A 13,424-nucleotide genomic window follows, 5' to 3' on the forward strand; every position below is an offset into this window, starting at 1 on the left:
TGAATGTTGAGTTTTAAGCCATCTATTTCACTCTCTTCTCCCAGCCTCATCAAGAGGCTCTTTAGTTCCTCTTCACATTCTGCCATTAGGGTGGTATTATCTGTATATCTGAAGTTGCTGATATTTCTCCCGGAAATCTTGATTCCCTGAATTGGGGAGAGGGGGAAGTCTGGAAATTGAAAGGTCATATCACTGTCAATCTGAAAGTTGAGAATTGTATTTTACTCAGGGGCTATTACTGAGGACTCTAGCCCAGGAATCAGCTTCTAAGATAGCACTGAGAAACTGTCCCAAAGAGATAAGAGAGGAGTCAGTGTGTATAGGAGTTTTTGCTAAAATAAAAAAAAAAAAGAAAGAAAGAAAAAAAAAAGAATTAAAAGAACATCAAAAGATTACTGGTAAGCACAAAAATAAACAGACATCTCATGTTAACGATTTTAGTGCTTTTCTGTATTGAGGAAGATATAAGAGTCTGGGTTCACTGAAATTATTCCTTTGATATGCATCTTAACTATCTAGGACCAGTATCCTTTTTTTTCACCATCCTGAATTCCCCTCAGGACATACCATCAGGGTGGCTACAGCAGTTGACAGTAGGCAACACTTGCTGTTTACTGGAATGGCAAGCAACAATTTTTGTCCACACTACATGACAAGAAATTGGATACAAAAAGCTCAATTTCCTACCAAAGCCACCAAACTTTCATCATAAGGATTTCTTCAGGTATCAGGTAGCAGAATCTAGATGGCCTCAGCATTCAGATGAATTCTGAATGCCCCATGGCAGCATTCAAAGCCAGAAGAAGGGGACTTCCCTGGTGGTCTAGTGGCTAAGGCTCCATCCCTCCAACACAGGGATCCTAGGTTCGATTTCTGGTCCAGGAACTAGAGCCCACAGGCCACAACTAAGAGTCTGTATGACACAGCTAAAGATCCCACATGCTGCAACTAAGACTCGGTGCAGTCAAACAAATATGTAAATATTTTAAAAATTAAAAAAAAAATGTTGTGCCATTAAAAAAATGCCAGAAGACCACACAGAAATGTGTGCTGCAGCAAAGAATGTGTGATAGCTCTGTGTATGTGCCTTTATGATGTCCATTTAATGTTAATGATTATTTCCAGGTGGTGGGATTTAGGATCGGTTGTTTTTTTTTAATGCATTATTTGAACTCTTTAGAATAAACAAATATCACTGTTATCAAACTAAAAGGGGTCTGGATCCCAGTTTTCATTGTGGTACTGTTAGGGGAAGCACACTGAAACTGCCCACCCTGGCCAGGCACCATAGTAACCATTTGCATGAGCTGTTTTACAGCAGGAGGTCCTGGTAATGCAGAACTAATAAGCCAACCAGAAGAGTTTGGGAAAGGTCAAAAGAAGACACCACATGTTCGATCACCTCCCAGAATCCTTCTCACTGGCTTCCATCTTGGCTAAGCAATGCATGTGCCACCAGGAAGGACTCTGAGTCAGAATGATTGGCCAAAGAACCCGGAAACTAATCCCATCACCATAAAACCCAAGACTTCGAGCCACATGGCAGAGCAGTTCTCCTGGGTTCCCTTAACCTACTACTCTTCACTCGGGTTCCCTTTTCAATAAAATCTCCTGCTTTGTCAGCATGTGTGTCCCCTCAGATAATTCATTTAAAAGTGTTAGACAGGAGCCCACTTTTGGGCCCTGGAAGGGGTCCCCCTTCCTGCAACAGTACAGGTGGTGGGGTAGAGCAAAGATTCCCTCACAGCACCAATTCTCAGGACACCAGCAAAATGGCCTACAAGTCAACTCAATTCTGATGCTCTCTGCCTGGAGACAGCGCCAGATCCACAAGTTAAGGGCTCAGTCCAGCAGCACTCTGTCTCCTTGCCTTACTTCAGATGCCAGTCACAAGCACAAATTATCACCTGGTTTCTGACCAACCAGCTATAGACTAGAGTTCCAATGACCCCTGCCTTAGGTTGCATTAATGTCCTAGAGCAGCTCACAGAACTGAAAGAAATATTTTACTTACTAGATTACCAGTTTACTATAAAAAGATGTAACTCAGGAAGAGCCAGATGGAAGAGAAGCATCAGGCAAAATAGGGAGAAAGGAGCACAGAATTCATACTCACTCCAGGAGTGCCTCTCTCTCCAAATCTCCACATGTCAGCCAACCTAAAAGCTCTCCGAACTCCATCCTCTTGGATTTTTATGAAGGTTTCATTACATAGGTATGATTGCTTAGATCAATGATCTTTACCTACTGACTCATCCTCCAGCTTCTTTCCTCTCTCCTCTTTTTCCAGCCATTCTCCTTTTCTCTTTTTTTTGGGGGGGGGGGGGGAGGGGGGCTCTTTTCAGTTTATTGCATGAAGGAGTTACACTAGTTCAAGTTAAAAGCAGACCCCAAACGGTTACATTATACAAGCTGTGAGGTTTTTAAACTTGTGACAAGGGACAAAAGGGAAATTCTACTCATTGCAAAAAAAAAATCCTCACTTAAGCTTCAGTGAACCCAAAGTATTTAAAACCCATGGACTTTCATCTGGTCATGCTAGTCAGTCTCTATGAAGAACTGGCATATGTTCTTGTGCTGGTCGCCCTGTAGCTGAATTACTCCTCCATATTCTGGCTGTTCAATTGCAGTACCAGTGCAGGCAAACTTCTTTCTTAAACACCTTTACTAGTTCCTCTTTATCATAATCATCAGCAATCCCTTGACAGTAGTAAGGGTCTTTCTGCCATTTCTCTGTTGAATTCTTATATGGATATAATCCTCAATGCTAGCAGGAAGGCATAGCAGAGGGGGTTTGAGGATGGGACTAAAGGTTCCAACACTCTAATCACCTGGTTGGTTCTCCTTGTAACCAACCTTCATTCTAGGGCTCTCCAAAAATTAGTTAATTAATATAAGAAATAGCTTTAAATTCTCACTACCTAGGACACACCAAGGATTTGGGGAGCTGTGAGCCAGGAACCACAGACACCATTTGATCATCTAAAAGACAAAATATATATTTCTTACCAATCACAATATTGCACAAACTGATGGTGATTTTTCTTTAAAAAAAAAAAAAAAGATTTAAAGCAAATATGCAAAGATGTTAGCAGTGGTGTTGTCCTAAGTGGAAGGAACGTGGATGATTGCTTTCTTCCTTGCTGTGCATCTTTTAATTTCTAAAAATTAACAAGTAAACAAATAGGAGCAGAGACAAAAAACTTCCTGGTGGAAGAACTGCCATGAACCTAGTTAGAAGAAGAAGGAGATGGTATCAACCAGGAACTAAGAACAGGACAGTGTGGAAAAGAAAGTCACACATGGTGAGGCAGATGGGTGGGAAAACCACCAACAGAGCCTGCAGGCCACACAGGAGACTTAGAAAGTCATACAAAAGTTTGCCCCTGATCAAAATTTAATCTATTCCAAAAACTTCACTTTGGACTCTCAGCCCACAACTAAAAATAATTTTTAAATACTGAAAAATTGGACTTGCCTGGTGGTACAGTAGGTGGGAATCCACCTACCAATGCAGGGGACATGGATTCAATCCCTGGTTGGGGAAGATTCCACATGCCTCAGGGTAACGAGGCCCACAACAAGAGAGCTCTAGGGCTCACAAGCCACAACTACTGAACCCACATGATGCAACTACTGAAGCCTGCGTGCCTAGAGCCTGTGCTACATAACACAAGAAGTCACTACACTACTAAGAAGCCTGTGCACTGAAATGAAGGGCAGACCCCGATCACTGCAACTGGGAAAAAGCTCACTTGTAGCAACAAGGACCCAGCACAACCAAAAAATAAATAAATAAATTTTTTGAAGTTTTTTTAAAAATAAATAAATGCCGAAAAAATTAACAGTGTTCAGAGTCGTCTGCACACCACCATGGTCAAAGCAATGAACTTCACAGACAACTCTGTCCTTCAGTCAGCTACAGTACCTTTCCATCCTATTAATAAAAAAAAAAGTTCTCCTTATGTTCTAGGAGAGTTTTAGTAAAAAGATCATACAAAAGATATTAAATATGTCTCATAATTACAATAGTGCTAAATCAATTCCAACAAGCTGCAAATGAAAAATCAGCTTGGTCCTTATATATAAAGCTTTGTTTAGTATTTCAAAGTTTCTCCAGGAACTTCATTCCAAGTGTCAGCAAAGACAATAGTCCCTTGGACTGCAAGGAGATCAACCCAGTCAATCCTAAAGGAAATCAACCCTGAATATTCACTGAAAGGACTGATGCTGAAGCTGAAGCTCCAATATTTTGGCCACCTGATGCGAAGAGCTGACTCATGAGAAAAGACCCTGATGCTGGGAAAGACTGAAGGCAGGAGACAGAGGACAAGATGGTTGGATGGGATCACCGACTCAATGGACATGAGTTTGAACAAGCTCTGGGAGATGGTGAACGACAGGGAAGCCTGGCCTGCTGTAGTCCATGGGGTCACAAAGAGTCGGACACAACTGAGCAACTGAACAACAATAATCAAACATATAAAACTAGATGGCAGCACTTGGCTGCCTTTTTAGGACACAAATGGCAGTCACACTGCTGTCATCTTTTAACATCAAAAATAATTAGGAATCAAAACAGAAATTCTATGAATTGTTACAGTTTAATTTTGTTTATAAATTCCAAACAGTGTAAACATCTGTACATATTTTTCTTACTACTCAGTTTGCCTAAAACAAGTTTGAGATCATGACCTCTTAACAGCTATACTTGTTTAGTATATGAGAGAAGAAAAAGATCCACAAGGTCAAAAGGACTTTTATTAAAACCAGTATGGTTCCCACAAGGATCCAGGGCAGGATGCAGATAGTAAATAAAGAGTTGGTGGCGACTCTGTTCCTACTGTGGCAGTCCCCCTAGCCTTGACCTCTGTTTTCCTGCAGCCAGGCAGGCAGCCACCTTCTCAGAAGCACATACCTCCTGAGAACACCAGTGGTCCAGAAGCTCAGGTCTCTGTTTCAAAGTCCCACCAAAGGGTTGGTCAACAATCATCATTTCGGCATGAAATTCACACAGTCAACTGACAAATGAAATAACATCGTATTTCTATAGCTCTTTTTAGTTAACAGACATTTCCTTTCAGGGAATTCCCTAGCAATCCAGTGGTTAATGGGGCTTCCTCGGTGGCCTAGCAGTAAAGAATCCACCTACAATGCAGGAGATGCGGGTTCGATCCTTGGGTTGAGAAGATCCTCCGTAGGACAGTATGGCAACCCACTCCAATATTCTTGCCTGGAGAATCCCATGGACAGAGGAGCCAGGGGGGCTACAGTCCATAGGGTTGCAAAGAGCCGGACATGACTGAAGTGACTTAGCACTCATGCTTGCCAGTGGTTAGGACTCTGAGCTCTCACTGCTGAGGACCTGGGATTGATCCCTGGTTGGAGAACTAAGCTCCAACAAGACACAGAGCGGCAAAAAAAAAAAAGTCCTTTCATATGCATCAGCTCATTTAATTTTCACAATATTATAAGGCAATTATCAATATCTTCATGCTACATATGAGGCACTAAAGTTCATAGATACTGAGCATATTACCTGAGGTCACACTGGCAGAGCTAAATAGAGTCCAAGTCTTCTTGGCTCTAAATTCAGGTGGCTCTTCCCTTCACAATATTTGACAAAAGCAGTTGATCACTCTATCCCTAAAGTAGACCCATAGCCACTCCCTATTCCACCCCACCCACTTACTATTCGATCACCCTAGTTTTTGCTTCTATAACCAAGGAGGACCCTGTGAGGCCTTCCTGGGACAGACTCCTCCCCTATATCCTCTGCTGTAGCACCTTTCTGAAGTACTTAGATCATAGTATCTGATGCACACTGACTGGGTTGTTTTACAGATGCTAAGACCACCATCAATTGGAAGAAATTAACTACTTCATGATTATGAACCTCCAAACATACTGGCACCTAAGGATTGATAATGTTAACCCCTGTGACACCGTCTTGTTACCTCACCATCAACCAATCAGAGAACTGTACATGAGCTGATCATACACCCTGGGACCACTCCCCATTTACCTGGCCTTTACAAATGCTTTGCTAAAACCCTTTGGGCAGCTTGGAGCTTAAAGCACCAGCCACCCATTCTCCTTGTATGAGAACCTTTACAGTAAATGCTGCACTTTCCTTCATCACAACCCAGTGTCATTTAATTGGCTTCACTGCACACAGGCAAGCAGACCCCAGTTTGATTCAGTAACACTTCCAAAAGTATTTTATATATTGTCTGTCTCTTTCTTCCTCCCTCATTTTGAACATATCCTCTAGAACATGTGTTCCAACAAAGTGGGGACTTTGTCAGTCTTCTTCACTGCTGAATCACCAACACCTACAGCAGCATCTGAAACATAGCAGGTGGCAATAAAAATGAAATAAAGAAATGAATAATGAAATATTTCTGGGGCAAAAGACTTATCCAACAGTCTTAAAATCTACAGCATGCCTAGGACTTAACAGTCATGTGGGGTGTTATAAAGTAATACACTTTTGAGACTCTTGGCTGGATTAAAAATCCACCCAATGTGACTGTCTTCCAATAAGACTGGTCTTCCAGAATACAAGGCATCCTCTATTCTATGCATCATCATACCATGTCTGGCTCCAGGAATATTTAGTTCTCATTTCTTATGAAAATCTAGTTTTGCAAGATATCCTTCATGTTTTCTGGCATATAGTTTTACTTATCTTTACTTCTACTGTTAAATTAACACATATACACACTCTTATTATGGGCTTATTACTTGCAAATCATTAGCTTGATATAATTACACAGAAAAAGTAAATTGATTTTTTAAAAATAGTAACTAGATAGCAGGGATCTGGTTTAAGGAGTTCACAAATTGGTTGGAGTAAAAAAGAAAAAATGACCAGGTAAGCAAAAAGATATAAATAACATTAATATAAAATATCATGAGAGAGTGGCAAAGATTAGTTGCCAAATTAAATATGAACAAATTACTTGCTATGGAAATTCACAGTTAGGATACCTGAAGCTGAACTGCAAAGAAAAAACTTCAAGAAAGACAGGGAATGAATTTTAATTAGCCCTTGAAGAACAAGTAGGATTTATAAAAGTACAAAGACTGAAAACGTCATGAAAGCTCAAGGAAACTTGTTTTGCTAACGAAGAGAGTATGGTTTAGAAGGTAATCAGAAAAAAAGCTCACAAAAGAATGAGACCAATTCAAGTAAAGACCATTAATGCCAGGATGAGAAGTCTGAAATTTATAGGCAATGAGAGCCACTTAACGGTTTAATGCTGGGCTTTCCCATGATCAATGTGGTATTTTAGGAAAATTATTCTGACATGGAGTGAGACAGAAGGATGAGAGGAAGCTGTCACTAATCTACTTGGCCTCTCTGTAGGGAGCTTTCCTTTTTATTCACTCAAACTTTGAGAACAGTTATCCCCCAAAAAACAGTTCCTGGATGAACATTTCCAGGATGTTCACCGCTACAAACACCTTATTTAATTGGAAGAGATCACAAATAACCATGTCACAGGCTGACACCTTCAAGCTCTGCTGCTGTTGCTGTTTAGTTGCAAAGTCATGTCCGACTCTTTGTGACCCCCATGGACTGTAGACTGCCAGGCTCCTCTGTTCATGGAATTTTCCAGGCAAGAACACTGGAGTGTGTTGCCATTTCCAACTCCAACCTTCAAGCTCTACTTCATGATAAAGCTAAAGAAGACAAGTCACAGGGCCTTCCCTGGTGGTCCAGTGGCTAAGACTGTGTTCCCAAGGCAGGGGGCCTGGGTTCAATCCTGGTTGGGGAACTAAGATCTGGGGTAACTAAGCCTGAACAGAGCACCTACTAGCCTACACACTGCAACTACTGAAGCCCATGCCCCCTAGAGACTGTCCTCCACAGCAAAAGAGGCCACCACAATGAGAAGCCCATGCCCACAACAAAGAGTGGCCCCCATTCACCACAACTAGAGAAAGCCTGTGATCAGCAATGAGGACCCAGTGCAGCCATAAATAAACAAATTTTTTTAATATATTAAAAATAAAAAAACAATGTGAAGTAACTTAGCCAAGGTAACACAGAATGTAAGTAGTGGGTGCAAGAGTCACCTAGCCTCATCTTCATTGCACTACACAGCCTACCTTACCTTCACATGGCATTCAGGCCCTGAACAGTATAGCTCCAAACTGCCTCTCTAATCTAGCAAAATGTTTACATCTTTTATCTTGTATATATACAGTCAGCCTTCTATACCCACGGGTTCCAAATCCACAGATTCAATCAACTACAGACTGAAAACATTCAAGAACAAATAAAAAATTCCATAATGTTCCAAGAAGCAAAAACATGAACCTGCTGCATGTTAGTACTATTTACACAATATTTACATTGTATTTACAACTCTTTACATAGTATTTGGGCCTTCCCTGGTGGCTCAGGGGGAAAGAACCCACCTGCCAAGCAGGAGACACAGGTTCAATCCCTGGGTTAGGAAGATCCCCTGGAGAAGGGAATGTCAACTCACTTGAGTATTCTTGCCTAGAGAATCCCATGGACAGAGGAGCCTGGTGGGCTACAGTCTATAGGGTCACAAAGAGTCGAACATGACTTAGCGACTAAACACCACAAACCACATAGTATATATACTATATTAGGTATTTTAAGTAATCTAGAGATGATTTAAAGTACACAGGAGGGTGAATAAAGGTTATATGCAAATACTACATCAGTTTATATATATACTTTTATATATATATATATTTATATATACTTCAGTAGCACGGCTTTGAGTATCAGTAGGGGGTCCTGGAATCAATCCTCCATGAATACTGGGGGATGATTATCAATCAAAGTGGTTTCATTAATTCAATAATTTCATTATTTCAAAACAATCATAGAAAATCTGTTGATTTCTATGTTATCAGTAGTTGCTTAATCTGAATATACACATATTCTATGACTGAAAAGTAAAAGGAAAACCCCATTTAAAATGAAGCCAGGGGACATCTCTGGTGGTCCAGTGGTTAAGACTCTACACTGTCAATACAGGGAGAGCGGGTTTAATCCCTGGTGGGGGAACTAGGATCCCATATGCCATGCAGCACAGCCAACAGATAAATAAAAAGAAGGCAGAAGTCATGAAAGGGGAGATCTCCCGCACTATCCCTCATTGCTGTCTGCAGATCCCAAACAGGAAGAGATGTAACTTGGATCTCCAATAGGAAGATTATTACTTTCCTTACTCCAAAAAAGAAAGATTTTCTCCTTGCCCAGGAACAGCCTCAGGCTGAAAAACTATTCAGCCAAAAGAAACCATCGTCACCCTGAACTCTCTCTTTCCTCCAATGGACTTTCTTTCAAAACAGCCCCCTCCAACTTCTTCTCTAGAAAGTAACATTCCTCTCCTTTTGACAGACTTGCCTACGGTTTTGCCACAGCTTGTACATCCTGAATTGCAATTCCTCTACTATTCCCAAATATTAATAAACCCACTTTGCTCATAAAATACTTGATGTTTTATTCTAAAGATCAACACAGCCTAGAAATTCTACTCCTAGTAAATGCCAACAGGAACAGGTACAAAAGTTCATCAAAAGACAAGTTCAATACTCACAGTAGCACAACTTACACAAGCCAAAAACCAAAAAAAAAAAAAGTCATAACCCAAATGTCTATCTATAACAAAAAATAAAATATATATAAACATAAAATATAAAATTGCAATGAGAATAAACAAACTACAACAACACACACACATGTGAATCTTACTAACACAATGCTGAGTGAAGAAGCTGGGCACAAAAAAGTACAGACTCTGTGATTCCATTTACATGAAGCTCAAAAACTACATATTAGAAATTAGGGAGAGGGGTTTACCTGGTGGTCCAGTGGTTAAGAATCTGCCTTGCAATGCAGGGGACACCAGTTCAATCTCTAGGATGGGAGGATACCACATACCACAGAGCAACTAAGCCTGTGCACCACACAGCTAAGCCTGCACTCTAGAGCCCTCTAGCCACAGCTACTGAGCCCATTTACCACATCTACTGAAGCCCATGTGCCTAGAGCCCATGATCCACAACAAGAGAAGCCTCTGCACAAAAGAGAAGACACCACAACAAGAAGCCCATACACTGCAACTAGAGAAAACCCCATGAACAACAACAAAGACCCAGCACAGCCCAACAGACAAATTTTTTTATAAAGTATTTTTTTTAAAGGAAGTTAGGGGAACTTTCCTGGTCGTTCAGTGGCTAAGACTCTGAGCTCCCAATGCAGGGGCCCCAGGTTGGATCCCTGGTCAGGTAACTAGATCCTGATGTATGCTGCATGTATGCTGCAACTAAGAGTTTGCATGCCACAACTAAAGATCCCATATGCCACAACCAAAATGGAAGATCTCGCATGCCGCAACTAAGACCTGGTGCAGTCAGATAAATAAGTAATTAAAAAAAAAAGAAGTTAGGATAAGGGTTCTCAGCCCCCAGGTTGGGGAGAGCAGATACGACTGGAAGGGAGTCGTATCTTAACACAAATCAAAGCAGTGGCACCAAATTATTAGAGTCACTGTATTCTTCACAGCCATGACCTCAAGTTGAGAAAGGGAAAAAAAAGCCTGCTTCAATAAGCAATGTTCTTGATGAACAGTAAATATTATTAACTTTATTAAATCTTGCTTTTGAACATACATCTTTTTAATATTTTAATATAATGTGTAATATGTGATGAAATGGGAAGTATGCATGAGGCACTTCTGTCACATACTTAAGTACAATGGTTGTCATGAGGAAAAGCACTTGTGTGAAAACTTGAGTGGTAAACTGATGTAGCCTTTCTTTTGATAGAACGTCATTTTTACTTAAAAGAATGATTGACAAGCTGAGGTTATTCAGTCTTAAGTATCTGGCACACATTTCCTCTAAAATGAACTATTTTAAGTGAGCCTATTACTTCAAGGAAAACAACTTAGTATTTGTTGACAATAAAAAATTCAAGCTTTCAACAAAAATTATTTTGGAAAACTTGTACCTAACACAAAGAGCTTGACAATTTCACACTACTTAAGACTCTTTTGGGGGGCTTCCCTGATAGTCCTGAGGTTAAGAATCCACCTTCCAATCCAGGGGACATGGGTTCCATCTCTGGTAGGGGAACTAAGATCCCACATGCCATGGGCAACCAAGCTGGCGCAAGCAACTACTGAGCCCACATGCTTCAGCTAAGACCAGACACAGCCAAACAAATATTTTTTCTAAAAAAGACTCTTCACTGATAGGTTAGTGGTAGGAGTAATCACTATGGGGCTTTTTTGTTTTGTTTTTGTATAATGAAATACGACAACATTTGGAAGATTTGCAGAACTCAATGAGCAGAGATCTGGAATAGGTAAACCCTTAGAAACAGGAAAAATGATGGAGCAGGAATGGAGAGTGACTGCTAATGTGTATGCAGTTTTATTTTGGGGTACTGGAAATATTAAATTGTAGTGATGGTTTTACAACTCTGTAAATATACTTAAAAATCACTGCACTTTATACTTTTAATGGGTGAATTGCATGGTACATGAAATATATCTCCAAGAGTTGTAAATCAAAAATTTTACCACTGTAATAAAATCATAATATCTGAAGTTTATTTAAAGAAAAAAACCAGACTGTCACCCCATAGGCCATGGTTTACTGATCCCTGTTTAACCATTATCTTTGAATTTCTCATTCTTGAACGCCTTTTGGTGACCAGTATTTCAAAATCTACTTTTAATTTACTGTTTTTCCTTATTCTTCCATCATGCTCTTCTTTTATCTGTACATCAAAACAATTTTCTTTAAAGTTAGAGTTGCCTATATTCTGACTGGGGGTGAAAGACCAGTTTTCAAGTTCACTCATGTGGCTGTTGATACAAAGCCTCAGTTTCTCAACTCAAGGATATCTTAATCAGTCACTTGCGTTTCCTCATGACTCCTTAGCTGACTTCCTCCAAAGCAAGCAAGCCAAGAAAAAGAGCAAGGAAGATGCTCTGTGCCTCTTATGACCTAGTTTCTGAAATGTACATTACCTCCACTTTATTCTATTTGTGAGAAGTAAGTAGCCAAGTCTTGCCCACATTCCAAAAGAGAGGAATTACGCTCCATCTCTTGAAGAGAGGAGTATCAAACAATTTGTGGCCATATCTTAAAACCACCACAGACTCCTTGTGTGTGATAGTCACACAATCATGTCCGACTCTGCAACCCATGGACATGACTCGTTGCCACTCTTTGGGACCCCTGTAGCCCACTAGGCTCCTCTGTCCAAGGAATTCTCCAGGCAAGAATACTGAAGTGGACTGCCATTTCCTCCTCCAGCGGATCTGCCCAACCCAAGGATCCAACCCACTCCCTTATGTCTCCTGCATTGGCAGGCAGATTCTTTACCACTGGGCCACCTGAACTTTTTTTGCTAACTTGATGGTATGTGAAATTACAACTTCCTAAACCATGTGTTTTTAATTCAAGTATGACTGGAACACATCAGGTTACCCTGGGTAAGTTTCGCTTCATCTATGAGTGAAGCAAACTAGTATCCAGAATTCAGCCATTTTATTCTTTCTCTCTTTTTTTAAGCAGTTTAAGTAAACGACTAACACAGTCTGACAGGGAATCAACCTGGAGGCAATACTGAATAGTCAAGAAGAGCATAAGCTCTGAGGCCAGTCTGTGGAGATTTCGATCTTGCAGTCAAGATCTGTCACACTAACAGGTGTGAAATCTTTGGGCGGCAAATTTACTTCTCTGTGTCTCAGTTTCCTCATGCACTCTCATACTATATCAGCATGGGAAGGAACAACTATATTTAAGCCTAAAACCCAGGAAGAAACAAACCACCCAAATGCTTCGTCTCTTTTTCAAAAGTGCTCTTGAAGCCGGCGCGAGGACGAGGAGAGCGTCTCCTGGATAGCTGTCCCACCTGCCGCCGGACTCAGGGGCTCGGTCCTAAGTGAGCTGACGGAACTGGAGAATATCATCCCACTTAGCACCGGCAACATCCTGCCTTCCCTTCAGGAACCCAGCTGGTGCGAATAATCCCGCGCGCCCGCAACCGCCCCGCCGCTCTCACCTGAGGGGCTACTGTAGCTCACAGACCCGCAGCCGCGCCTCCGACCGTGGCCCAGGTCGAGAGGCGGGGCGAGGGTCCAAGCCACGCCCACCCAACCTCGGGGCCGGACCTCACTGGCCCCCACCGCCGCCTATCTCACTGCGCCTGCGCCCGAAGGCGCGGGGCAGGCTGGGAGGTGTCAGTGGCTTGTGGCATGGTGCGTAGGTTGGTTACCTGTACCGCTGCTCAGGTGTTCGCCGCGGCCTCTGGGTATCGCTTTTGCCACTGCTACTATTCCAGCCGTCTTTACCTCCCAGGCTTACCAGCCCCTAACCCAGAAAGTTCCTGCCCGACCCACGCCCAGATCCCAGCA

At 41.6% G+C, this 13,424-nt stretch overlaps 1 long non-coding RNA gene across 1 annotated transcript in view; it reads right to left on the bottom strand.

Annotated features, from left to right (window-relative positions):
* Positions 1–13,117, bottom strand: part of LOC122691976 — a 214,722-nt gene extending 201,605 nt beyond the window's left edge. Inside the window, exon 1 of the long non-coding RNA XR_006340551.1 lies at positions 13,073–13,117. This is a non-coding gene — a long non-coding RNA (uncharacterized LOC122691976). The remainder of the gene's footprint in view (positions 1–13,072) is intronic.
* Positions 13,118–13,424: the final 307 nt, after the last annotated feature.

The sequence above is a fragment of the Cervus elaphus genome, chromosome 4 (genome assembly GCF_910594005.1).
Source record: "Cervus elaphus chromosome 4, mCerEla1.1, whole genome shotgun sequence".
Taxonomy (NCBI): domain Eukaryota; kingdom Metazoa; phylum Chordata; class Mammalia; order Artiodactyla; family Cervidae; genus Cervus; species Cervus elaphus.